The sequence below is a fragment of the Gorilla gorilla genome, chromosome 13, assembly GCF_029281585.2.
Source record: "Gorilla gorilla gorilla isolate KB3781 chromosome 13, NHGRI_mGorGor1-v2.1_pri, whole genome shotgun sequence".
NCBI lineage: Eukaryota > Metazoa > Chordata > Mammalia > Primates > Hominidae > Gorilla > Gorilla gorilla.
Genome location: NC_073237.2, coordinates 58,504,673 through 58,516,832, shown reverse-complemented (window position 1 = coordinate 58,516,832; position 12,160 = coordinate 58,504,673). Strand labels below are relative to the sequence as shown.

Here is a 12,160-nt window from a genome sequence, read left to right as displayed (position 1 = left end):
GCCCAGTGCAAACCTGATTGTCTCTTGTGGACTTCTGAGGAAATCCAGCAAATTGAGGAATTAAAAGAGATGCTCATAACTGCCCCTATTCTAGCTCTACACTCCCTAGAGTTTTTGTTAACGTAAATAATGGGGTAGCTCTAGGAGTTCTTACCTAAGGGCATGGAGGCAATCGACAGCCCGTGGCCTTCTTGTTAAAGGTCTTAGACCCAGTCACTTTTGAGTGGCCCCAATGTATCCAATCCATCACGGCTACAGCAGTATTAGTTGAAGAAAGTAGGAATTTAACCTTTGGAGGAAAGTTAACAGTAAGCACACCCCACCAAGTTAGAACTGTTTTAAATCAGAAAGCAGGAAGGTGGATCACTGACTCAAGGATTTTAAAATATGAGGCTATCCTACTGGAAAAAGATGATTTAATATTAACTACTGAAAATTCACTTAATCCAGAAGCCTTTCTGATAGGGGATCCAAACTTAAAAAGAGAGCACGCATGTTTAGATCTGATTGATTACCATACAAAAGTTCGACCAGACTTAGGAGAAACTCCCTTCAAGAGAGGGGGGCATTTATTCATAGATGGCTCCTCCTGCGTAATTGAAGGGAAAAGACATCATGGGTATTCAGTGATTGATGGAGAAACGCTTGAAGAAGTAGAATCAGGAAGACTGCCTAATAATTGGTCTGCCCAGACGTGTGAACTGTTTGCACTCAGCCAAGCTTTAGAACATTTACAAAACCAAGAAGGAACTATCTATACTGACTCTAAGTATGCCTTTGGGGTGGCACACACATTTGGAAAAATTTGGATGGAGAGGAGTCTTACCAATAGTAGAGGCCAAGATTTAGTTCATAGAGAACTAATTGCTTGTGTCCTCTATAATCTCCAATTGCCAGAAGAGATAGCTATTGTACATGTCCCAGGGCATCAGAGGGACTTGTCTTTCACAAGTCGGGGAAATAATCTCGCAGATCAGATAGCAAAGCAAGCTGCCGTTTCTTCTGAAATGCCTGTTTTTCATTTAACTCCATGCCTTCCTTCTCCTACTGCAATCCCCATTTTCGCTTCCATTGAAAAAGAGAAGTTAATAAGAATAGGAGCTAAAGAGAACACAGAAAGGAAATGGATATTATCAGATCAAAGGGAGATGTTGTCAATACCTCTCACGAGGGAGGTCTAGTCTCAATTACATCAGGGGACCCATTGGGGACCCCAAGCAATGTATGATGCAGTTCTCCAGGTTTATGGGTACATAGGAATTTACACCCTGGCCAAACAAGTTATAGATAGTTGTTTAATATGTAAAAAAGACTAATAAGCAGATTCTAAGGAAATTGCCCCTTGGAGGAAGGAATCCAGGGCTGAGACCATTTCAAAGTGTTCAGATTGATTATACTGAAATGCCCCCAGCTGGTTGTTTAAAGTACTTATTAGTAGTAATAGACCACTTTACCCACTGGGTAGAGGCTATCCCATTCTCAAGTGCAACCACCAATAATGTAGTTTAAGCATTAATTGAAAACATCGTACCCAGATTTGGACTAGTAGAAAATATTGATTCAGATAATGGAACCCATTTCACTGCACATGTCATTAAGAAGTTAGCCCAGGTACTAGATATAAATTGGGAATATCATACCCCTTGGCATCCATCCTCCTTAGGAAGGGTAAAGCAGATGAATCCGACTCTAAAAAACCACTTAAGTTAGTTTTAGAACCCGATTGCCATGGACTAAATGTCTTCCTATTGCTTTGTTAAGAATCCAGACTGCCCCTTGGAGAGATATTGGCCTTTCCCCTTATGAAATGCTCTACGGATTGCCCTACTTACACTCTACTGCTGACATCCCTACATTTGAAACAAAAGATCATTTCCTCAAAATTTATACACTTGGTCTATCCTCTATCTTCTCCTGCCTTAAGACTAAAGGTCTCCTAGCACAGGCGCCACCCCTGGAGTTTCCAGCACATCAACATCAGCCTGGAGACTATGTCATCATCAAATGGTGGAAGGAAGGGAAACTCGAACCAGCTTGGGAAGGACCCTACCTAGTGCTCCTAACTACTGAGACTACAGTCCGGACAGCGGAAAGAGGATGGACTTATCACACCCAAGTCAAAAAGACGCTGCCACCTTCAGAATCATGCACTGTCACTCCAGGGCTCACCCCCACCAAACTAACTCTAAAAAGAGCTTACTAATCACTTACTTATTTTCTTTTCAACAGAAGGTCATCTTGTCATCAATGTAACTCAGGCTAGCCAACCTTTAACCCTTCTGTTTGACGTCTGTTCAGTCATCCCGTGCGGAGATGAGCAAGCTCAAAGGAAGGTATCCCATGGTGATAAGTATCTATGTCCATACTGCAAAGAGTCAACCAAGTATAAGTATGGAACTTCAAAACGTCCCTGTAGTGACTGGGCAGATGTTTGGTGGACCACTAAGTACAAAGGGTGGACAGCCAGGCTGCCTGCTTCAAATAGGTTACAGGGACTAAGATAAAAACTCCAACTAGTCCGTGGTCACACCCCACCAAATTGTAAGCTGTTGCACTGTTACCCCTTGTTGCTGATTATAAATCATCCCTGGACAATAGCCCAAGAACCCTCTATATTTGAACGGTATGGGTTAGAAGCAGATGTTTCAGGATAAGGCCCTGTAGGAATCTTCTCCCTAAGGTTAGTTAAACCACTGGTTAACAATAATAAAGGAATTCAGGCCCAGAGTCCAGGAGACATGTGGAACCCAATGCTCTCCCCAAGTATAGCGAGTCCAACGTCCTCCTCACATCTCCAAAATGACCCAACCAAGGTAACAGTTGTGGAGGTAGAAAACTTAAGGCAAACTATAGCTCTAGAAACAGGATATCAAGATGCAAATGCTTGGCTGGAAACGATTAAATATTCCGTCCGCACTTCAAACAAAAGTGAATGTTACGCTTGTGTGCACAGTAAGACCAGAAGCCCAGATTGTCCCCGTTCCGCTTAGATGGTCTTCCAGCTGACCAGGCATGAGCTGTATGGTAGCTCTCTTCCAAAACCCCTCAGCCTGGGGCAATAAATCATGCCAAGCTCTTTCTCTGCTGTTCCCTGAAGTTCGACACCCTGTGGGTCTGCCCCCGAGGGCCATTCAGCATCCATCTTCCAATGCCAATTGTACTTCATGTCTCTCATGACAGGGAGAAAACTTGGCATTCCTGGAAGCCTTAACAGGATGCAGTAAGCTTAAGTCCTTCCAAGAGCTTACCCATCAGTCTGCCCTTAGCCATCCTCGAGAGGATGTGTGGTGGTATTGTGGTAGACCAATACTGGACACTCTGCCAAGTAACTGGAGCAGAATTTGTGCTCTAATTCAATTGGCCATCCCTTTCACCCTGACATTTCATCAACCAGAAAGGATAGGAACCAAATATCATCAAACAAAAGAGGCACTCCCCATGGGTCCTTCAATTCTCATGTTTATATAGATGCCATTGGGGTCCCAAGAGGAGTGCCAAATGAATTTAAGGCCCAAAATCAAATAACTGCCGGATTTGAATCTATGTTCTTCTGGTGGCTAACTGTAAATAAAAATGTGAATTGGATAAATTACATTTATTTCAATCAACCATGATTTATTAATTATACTAGAGATGCTACTAAAGGGATGGCTGAACAACTAGGACCCACCAGTCAAATGGCCTGGGGAAATAGGATAGCATTAGACATGATATTAGCAAAGGAGGGTGGAGTTTGTGTCATGATCGGGACCCAATGCTGTGCTTATATCCCTAATAATACTGCTCCTAGTGGGACCATAACTAAAGCATTACAAGGTCTTACTGCCTTATCAAATGAACTAGCCAAAAACTCTGGACTAAACGATCCCTTCACAAATTAAGTGGGAAATTTGTTTGGTAGATGGAAGGGACTTATGTCCTCAATCCTCATGTCTCTGGCCATTGGAATAGGGTTGCTTATTCTTGTAGGATGCTGTATTATACCCTGTGCCCAAGGACTAATATAAAGACTTACTGAAACAGCTCTCACTAAAACCTCTTATGATCCTCCTCCCCCTTATTCAAATGAGCTTTTCCTTCTAGAAGACCAAGTAGAACAACAGAGCCAAATTATGCTAAAAAGATTTGAAGAGAAAAAGTTATAAAAAGAAGAAGGGGAAATCTGTGGGATATGATGAGGTTTCTCTTCAAATAGCCTGATCAATCCTTTATTCTTTAATTCATAGTACCCCCCCACCCCTTTTTCCTTTTTCTCCTTTTTTCTTCCTTTCTGCCTTTGTTACATGCCCAGACATGCCACAGTACCAGGCGTTATCAGTACCAGCTCACATTCTTTTCCTTATCTGGAAAGAAGACTAGCTCTCTAGCTCATTGCAGACACCACTTCACCTTTTCCCTCTCTCCCTTACATGCCCACCTAATCTAAAAAAGTTTCAAATGTTTAGTTAACCGGGAATAGTTTAGATTGTACGGCCCAACCCCGACCAATGGGGAAAGGGTACTGCGGCAGGACTTGCGCCAGGAATAAAAGCTCTCATGACCCTTTGTTCAGGTGTGCTCTCATGGTGACTGGCCAAGGAGAAGCACCCCTCTGTGCAAAAGTAAAATTGCTTTGCTAAGAATCCTTTGTTTTGAGTGTTCAATTTCCTTAGGATTTTGAGCGTTATTCCCAACACATGACTTCTAAAACTGTTATTTTTTTCTGTAGTAATAATTCTTTATTTTCATTTGCCTAGTGTGCTGTGCCTTTATTAATTAGTCCCAATTTTTCATGGAGCAGCATAGCTACTGTCAGCAGGAAAAAATGTCTCGAATAATTGGTTCCATTTTGCTCCTAGAGTCTTTAATATTCCTGACTCAATCTGTATCTGTTTCTCTCTAGGCTTTCTGTATAACCCTCATTCTTCACTGTCAATCTGGAAAATCTCTACTTTTCTCCTGTAATGGATTCTACATTTCCTATATCCCATGTCTTCTACTTTTTGGGTTTATTTTTGTGAAGAGTCTGATGGTTATATACTTAATATTCAATTTTTTCTATTTCTAAGGGGAATCACAATTTATTTGTAGGTGGTAGTGTGTCCAGCCAAAACCTATATTTCTCAGTCCACCTTGCAGATAAATATGGCCCTGTAACATGGTTCTGGTTGCTATAATATAAGCAGAAGTTTTTGGGTGAGGCTTCCTAAAAAAGCTCTTAAGAAGATGGGAGGGGACAGTCTCAGCTGGCATGCACATTGTGTCCTTTACCCTTCCTTTTCTTCTTGCAGGGAATAAAGATGTGAGTCTTCCCATTGAGAGAGAATGTATATGTCACATGGACTTAATGATTTAGTTCTCTATAATTTAAAATTTCTCACCATAAATTGATAAATTGACATTCTAGTGCATACGTCACTCTATGGACCTATTTAATTAGAGTTTACCTTGAGAGATAAACCCAGTCTTGATATTTTTCAAATTAGTTTTCTTAGACTACAAGATTGAAGAAAAGACTGAGAAATTCTTCACAGCTTGTGAGGCTTTTTAGGAGTTAGACACTACCAGCCTCACCTGGCAACAATCTAAATACAAAAATAAAAATATAAATGAAATACATAATATAAAAGTAAAGCTTTTCTTTTGAACTTCAGGGGATTACATATTTGTATTAATAATACATAAAAGCTCCACTGAAGAAAAAATAAAATGTGACTTAGAGGCAACCCATGAGGAGGCGTAAAAGCTTTCTTCTTCACAAGGCTACCCCACGTTGGCTAACGATTTCTTCAACCAATTATATTCTCTCTTGAGGAATTTGAATGTGAGACATACAGAGAAGTACACAAATGGTCGAGAAACACAGAAACAGACAGCAATGCAGAAAACACTATAAAAGTCAAAGCCATGAGGTAGCAAAGTCATGAAATAAGCAGAAAATCATGAATAAGTTGAAACAATATCAGGTGGTATGAGTTGTGTTAAATCTTGATGATGATCCATATATCTTTGAAACCTGCTGAAAATATGTAGATAGTTTCACATTTCTTATTTTCTCATTCATCTTTATAATGTACTACTTAAGATGATCTTAGTGGGCCTATGTACCTTACAACTTTTAATAGTTATTAGCACAAATATTTCCCAAATCTATTACCTCATATTTGTGCCCATTTCCCTGCCCAGATTAAGCCTTCATTCTTATTCATATAGATGACTAGAAAAATAATTCATAGCTTCCCAGCTTTCACTTTTCCATCACATAACACAGATCTTATCATGTCACTCTCTCTGTGTTCATGAATAATGCATATGTGAGAACTGGATGTCATAAAACAGTGAATCATGGGGTTGGCTGTAGAACCATTCCATCCGTGTGTGTGCATAGGCCTGAGAGATTGAGAGTTGGAGGAGCCTTATCATACACTTTGAGTAGGGAGGTGAGAAGCAGAAAATTAGAGGTAGTTTCATTCACTCCTCTGGTTTCCATCACCTTGTATATGCTGATGACCTCTACTTCAATTTCTCCACCCTCTTCTGACCTTAGATGCATATAGCCAACTGTTTACCCCACATCTCCGCTGGGAGGACTTATAGGCCCCTGAATCTCAACATGTCTAAAACAAAGCTCATCAGCTTTCCCTTCCTGTGAGGGTGATTTCATTTCTCTATTTAGAGACTGGCATCACTATTTGTTCAAGCCAAAAAACCAAGAGTCCTCTCCCTTTTCTTCTCCCTCATTCTTCATTTATAAGAAATCATCAAGTTCTCTTAATTTTACTTCTTTAATGTTTTTTCAATCTGAGCTCTTCTCTCTATTTCACTGAATTACTTTAATCTGATCCATCTCTCTCATGTAGGTAATTCACAGGTCTTTCTCACCTAATCTAGGATCTTCCCAAATGCATTCACTATGCTGCATCCATCCACAGGTGGCTATTTAAGTAAATTATGATACACCTATACAATGTAACACTGAGTAGCCTTTAGAAAGAATGAGGCAGATTTGCATGTGCTGAATATTTGATAAAAATGCAAATAACTGAATAGCATGTATTGTATTATCTTCCTAGGCAAATTTACAAAGTATATGAAATGTTGTTGCTATAGTTTCATTTGTTTGCCCCCCTCCAAATCTCATATTGAATGTTGAAGCCCAGTGTTGGGAGTGGGGTCTAGTGGGAGGTGTTTGAGTCATGGGAGCAGATCCCTCATAAATGTCTTGGTGCCATCCTCTTTGTAATGAGTGAGTTCACACTGTGCTAGTTCCTGCAAGTGCTGGTTGTTAAAAATAGCCTGGCACCTCCCAGCTCTCTCTTTTGCTTCTTCTTCACCATGTGACCTCTGCACACACCAGCTTCACTCTGCCTTCTGCCACAAATGAAGGGGGCCTGAGGCTCTCATCAGAAGCAGATGCTGGTGCCATGGTTCTTGTACAGCCTGCAGAACCATGAGCCAAATAAACCTCTTTTCTTTATAAATTACCAGCTTCAGGGTAATTTATAAAGTCTGTTGTGTTGTTATCACAATACAAACAGACGAAGACAGCTGTCATATGCACATGTAGATGATTTTAATTATTTTTCTAAGGATTCCAAAGAAAATGCCTACAGGGAGAAATACTCAGAGCCTAGAGTGGTTGAGGCAGAGGATGTGGATACTTTCCTTAAAAGGCAGAGGGTGTGGTGACCTTCTGTTATGAAAAATTCTAAACATACACATAAGTAGGAAGAATAGATAATTCCTTTCTTCATGATCACCCAGCTTCAATAATGATTAACTTGTAGTCAATCTTGTTTTGTTTATGTCCTCACTCACTCTACTTCTAGTTCTACTGTTATTATTTTAAAGCAATTTTCAGGTGTTACAGAATTTCATTAGTGGAATACTTCAGTATATATCTCTAAGATAATGTTGTCCAACAGGATTCTCTGCAATGACGAAAATATCCTATATATGTACTTTCCAATACTATCTACGAGCCATACATGGCTAATCAAGCACTGGAAATGTGACTGATGTGGCTGAGGAACTAAACTTTTTAAGTTTTTCCTATTTTAATTGACTTAAATCTAAATGTAAACAGTCACGTGTGGCTAGGGGCTACACAACTGGACAGTATAGCTCTTAGATATAAGGATTCTTTTAAAAATTTATAACTAAAATAGACCAGGGCAGGGTGGCTCATACCTGTAATCCTAGAACTTCGGGAGACCCAGGTGGGAGGATCGCTTGAGGTCAGGAGTTCAAGTTTACAGTGAGCTATGATTACAATGCTGCACTCCAGCCTGGGGAACAGAAAGAGACTCTGTCTAAACAAACAAACAAAACAAAACACAACTGAAATATGTCACATCTAAAAATGAGTACCATTTCCCGAATATTATCAATTTTCAATTGCAGTGCTCAAAATTTTTCAGATATATCATAAATATTTTTTGTTTGCTTTTTTTGTTTTTGAAATGGGTCTTGCTCTGTTGCCTGGGCTTTATATAGTGCAGTGGTATGAGCATGGCTCATTGCAGCCTCAGTGTCCTGAGTAGCTGGGACTGCAGGTGCACATCACCATGCCTGGCTTTGTTTTGTTTTATTTTGTAGAGATGAGGTCACTATGTTGCCCAGGCTGGTCTTGAACTCCTGAGCTCAAGTGATCCTCCTGCCTTGGCCTCTCAAAGTTCTGGGGTTACAGGCATGACTCATTGGTCATAATTTTAATAGTTGCTTTGCTTGAAACTAAATCCATACACTTTATTGTTTGTTGATATGTTTCTTAAGTTCTTTTAATCTAAAGTTTTGATAAGGATGCATTAATTTTCATTTTATGCCAATCTACATAGTTTGAATTTTTAAACAATTTTAAACCATGAATATATCATTTTTAATCACTAGTGTACCATCAGAGATTGTCTAGGTGGTAGGACTATATGTCAATACTTGTTATTATTAAACAATGCTTGCCTTTTTTTAAGTACAAATCTTTTAATATAATTTCTGTGCCCTAAAGGGCTCTTCTTTTAAGCTTCTAAAATTTAATATCCAAATTCTTTTTTTCTATTTTTTTTCAACTTTTATTTTGGATTCAGAGAGTACATATGCAGGTTTGTTATGTGGGCATATTGTGTGATACTGAGATTTGGGGTATGGATTATCCTGTCACTTGGGTAGTGAGCATAGTACCCAATAGTTAGTTTTGCAGCCCATGCCCCTCCCTTCCCTCCCATTTCTAGTAGTCCCCAGTGTCTGTTGTTCCCATCTTTATGTGTATGTGTACCCGATGTTTAGCTCCCACTTGTGAGAACATGCAGTATTTGGTTTCCTGATCCTTTATTAGTTCACTTAGGATAATGGCCTCCAACTGCATCCACGTTGCTGCAAAGGACATGATTTCATTCTTTTTTTGTGGCTGTGTAGTATTTTATGGTGTACATGTACCACATTTTGTTTATTCAATCCACAATTGATGGGCATCTAGGTTGATTCCATGACTTTGCTATGGTGAATAGCACATTGATGAACATGTGAGTGCATGTGTCTTTTGGTATAATGATCTATATTCCTCTAGAATATACCCAGTAATGGAATTGCTGGGTGGAATGGTAGTTCTAAGTTTTTGAGAAATCTCCAAACTAATTTACATTCCTACAAAAAGTATATAAACACTTCCTTTTCTCTTCAGCCTCACCAGCATCTGGTTTTTTTTGTTGTTGTTGTGTTTGTTTTTTTTTTTAAACAATAGAATAGCTATTTGGACTAGTGTGAGATGGTGTCTTGTTGTTTTGATTTGCATTTCTCTGATAGTTAGCGATGTGGAGCATTTTTTTTTTATATGTTTGTTGGCCACCTGTATCTCTTTTCTTGAAAAGTGTCTGAGATAATTTCTCTTGCTGTGCAGAAGCTCTTTAGTTTAATTAGGTCCCGCTTAATCAATTTTTGGTTTTGTTACAATTGCTTTTGGAGACTTAGCCATAAATTATTTACCAAAGCTGATGTTGAGAAGGGTATTTCCTAGGTTTTCTTCTAGAGTTTTTATAGTTTGAAGTCTTACACTTAGATATTGAGTTAATTTTTATACATGGTAAAAGGTAAGGGTCCAGCTTTATTCTTCTGTGTATGGCTAGGCAATTATCTTAGCACCATTTATTGAATAGGGAGTTCTTTCCCCATTGCTTATTTTTGTTGACTTTGTTGAAGATCACATGGTTGTAGGTGTGCAGCTTTATTTCTGGGTTCTCTATTCTGTTTCATTAGTCTATGTGTCTATTTTTGTGCCAGTATCATGCTGTTTTGGTTACTGTAACCTTATGGTATAGTTTGAAGTTGGGTAATGTGATGCCTCCAACTTTGTTCCTTTTACTTAGGATTGCTTTGGCTATTCAGGCTCTTTTTTGGTTTGATATACATTTTAGAATGGTTTTTTTTCTATTCTGATAGGAATAATATTGAATCTGTAAATTGCTTTGGGCAGCATGGCCATTTTAATGATATTGATTCTTCTAATCCATGAGCATGGAATATTTTTCTATTTATCTGTGCTGTCTCTGATTTCTTTTAGCAGTGTTTTGTAGTTCTCCTTGTATTGCTCTTTCACCTCCTGGGTTAGATGCATACCTAAGTATTTCATTATTTTTGTGTGGTTATGGTGAACAGGATTGTGTTCTTGATTTGGCTCTCAGCTAGAATTTTATTGGTGTACAGAAATACTACTGATTTTTGTACATTGATTTTATATCCTAAAACTTTACTGAAGTCATTTATCAGTTCTAGTACTCTTTTGGCAGAGTCTTTAGTGTTTTCTAAGTATAGAATCAAATAATCAGCAAACAGAGATAGTTTTACTTCTTTTCCAATTTGGATGCCTTTTATTTCTTTCTCTTGGTTGATTGCTCTGGCTAGGACTTCTAGCACTATGTTGAATAGGAGTGGGCATCCTTGTCTTGTACCAGTTCACAAGTGGAATGGTTCCAGCTATTGCCTGTTCAGTATGATGTGGGTTTGTTATAGATGGCTCTTATTATTTTGAGGTAAATTCCTTCAATACCTAGCCTACTGAGGGTTTTTTATCATGAAAAGATGTTGGATTTTGATATGGTTTGTCTGTGTTTCTACACAAATCTCATTTTGAATTGTAGCTCCCATAATCCCTTATGTTGTGAGAGGGACCCAGTGCGAGATAATTGAATCATGGGGGCAGTTTCCCTATACTGTTCTGGTGGTACTGAATAAGTCTCATGAGATCTGATGATTTTATAAGGGGAAACCCCTTTTACTTGGCTCTCATTCTTTCATGTCTGCTGCCATGTAAGACGTGCCTTTCACCTTCTGCCATAATTGTGAGGCCTCCCCAGCCAGGTGGAACTGTGAGTCCATTAAACCTCTTTTTCTTTATAAATTACCCAGTCTTGGGTATGTTTATATCAGCAACGTGAAAACTGACTAATACAGATTGCATGAAAAACTTTTTCTCTGTCCATTGAGATGATCATATGGTTTCTATGGTTTTTATTTTTTTTTCTGTTTATGTGGTGAGTCACATTTATTGATTTCTGCTTGTTTAACCAACCTTGCATTGCAGGAAGGAAGCCTAGTTGATCATGGTCAATTAACTTTTTGATGTGCTGTTGGATTCCATTTGCCAGTATTTTGTTGAGGACTTTTGTGTCTACATTCATCACAGATATTGGCCTGAAGTTTTTTTTCCATTGTGTCTCTGCCAGATTTTGGTATCAGGATCATGCTTGTTTTGTAACACAAGCAAGGGAGAAGCCCCTTCTTGATTTTTTAGAATAGTTTCAGTAGGATTGGTACCAATTCTCCTTTGTATGTGTGGTAGAATTCAGCCGTGACTCCATCTGGTCCAGGGCTTTTTTTGGTTGGTAGGTTTTTGTTGTTGTTGTTGTTTTGTTTTGTTTTGAGATGGAGTCTCACTCTGTTGCCCAGGCTGGAGTCCAGTGGCGCGATCTCGGCTCACTGCAAGCTCTGCCTCCCAGGTTCACACCATTCTCCTGCCTCAGCCTCCCGAGTAGCTGGGACTACAGGCGCCCGCCACCACACCCAGCTAGCTTTTTTTTGTATTTTTAGTAGAGACGGGGTTTCACCATGTTAGCCAGGATGGTCTCAATCTCCTGACCTTGTGATCCGCCCGCCTCGGCCTCCCAAAGTGCTGGGATTACAGGCGTGAGCC

General features: G+C 39.4%; 1 protein-coding gene across 3 annotated transcripts in view; it reads right to left on the bottom strand.

Annotated features, from left to right (window-relative positions):
- RANBP6 (RAN binding protein 6) overlaps positions 1–12,160 on the bottom strand; it is a 404,812-nt gene that overhangs the window by 71,416 nt on the left and 321,236 nt on the right. Inside the window, exon 3 of one of the 3 annotated variants that reach the window (XM_055350598.2) lies at positions 8,170–8,267. The exons of the other annotated variants lie outside the window; for them this stretch is intronic. The gene's annotated coding sequence lies outside the window, so the exon portion shown is untranslated. The remainder of the gene's footprint in view (positions 1–8,169; positions 8,268–12,160) is intronic. 3 annotated transcript variants of the gene reach the window in all.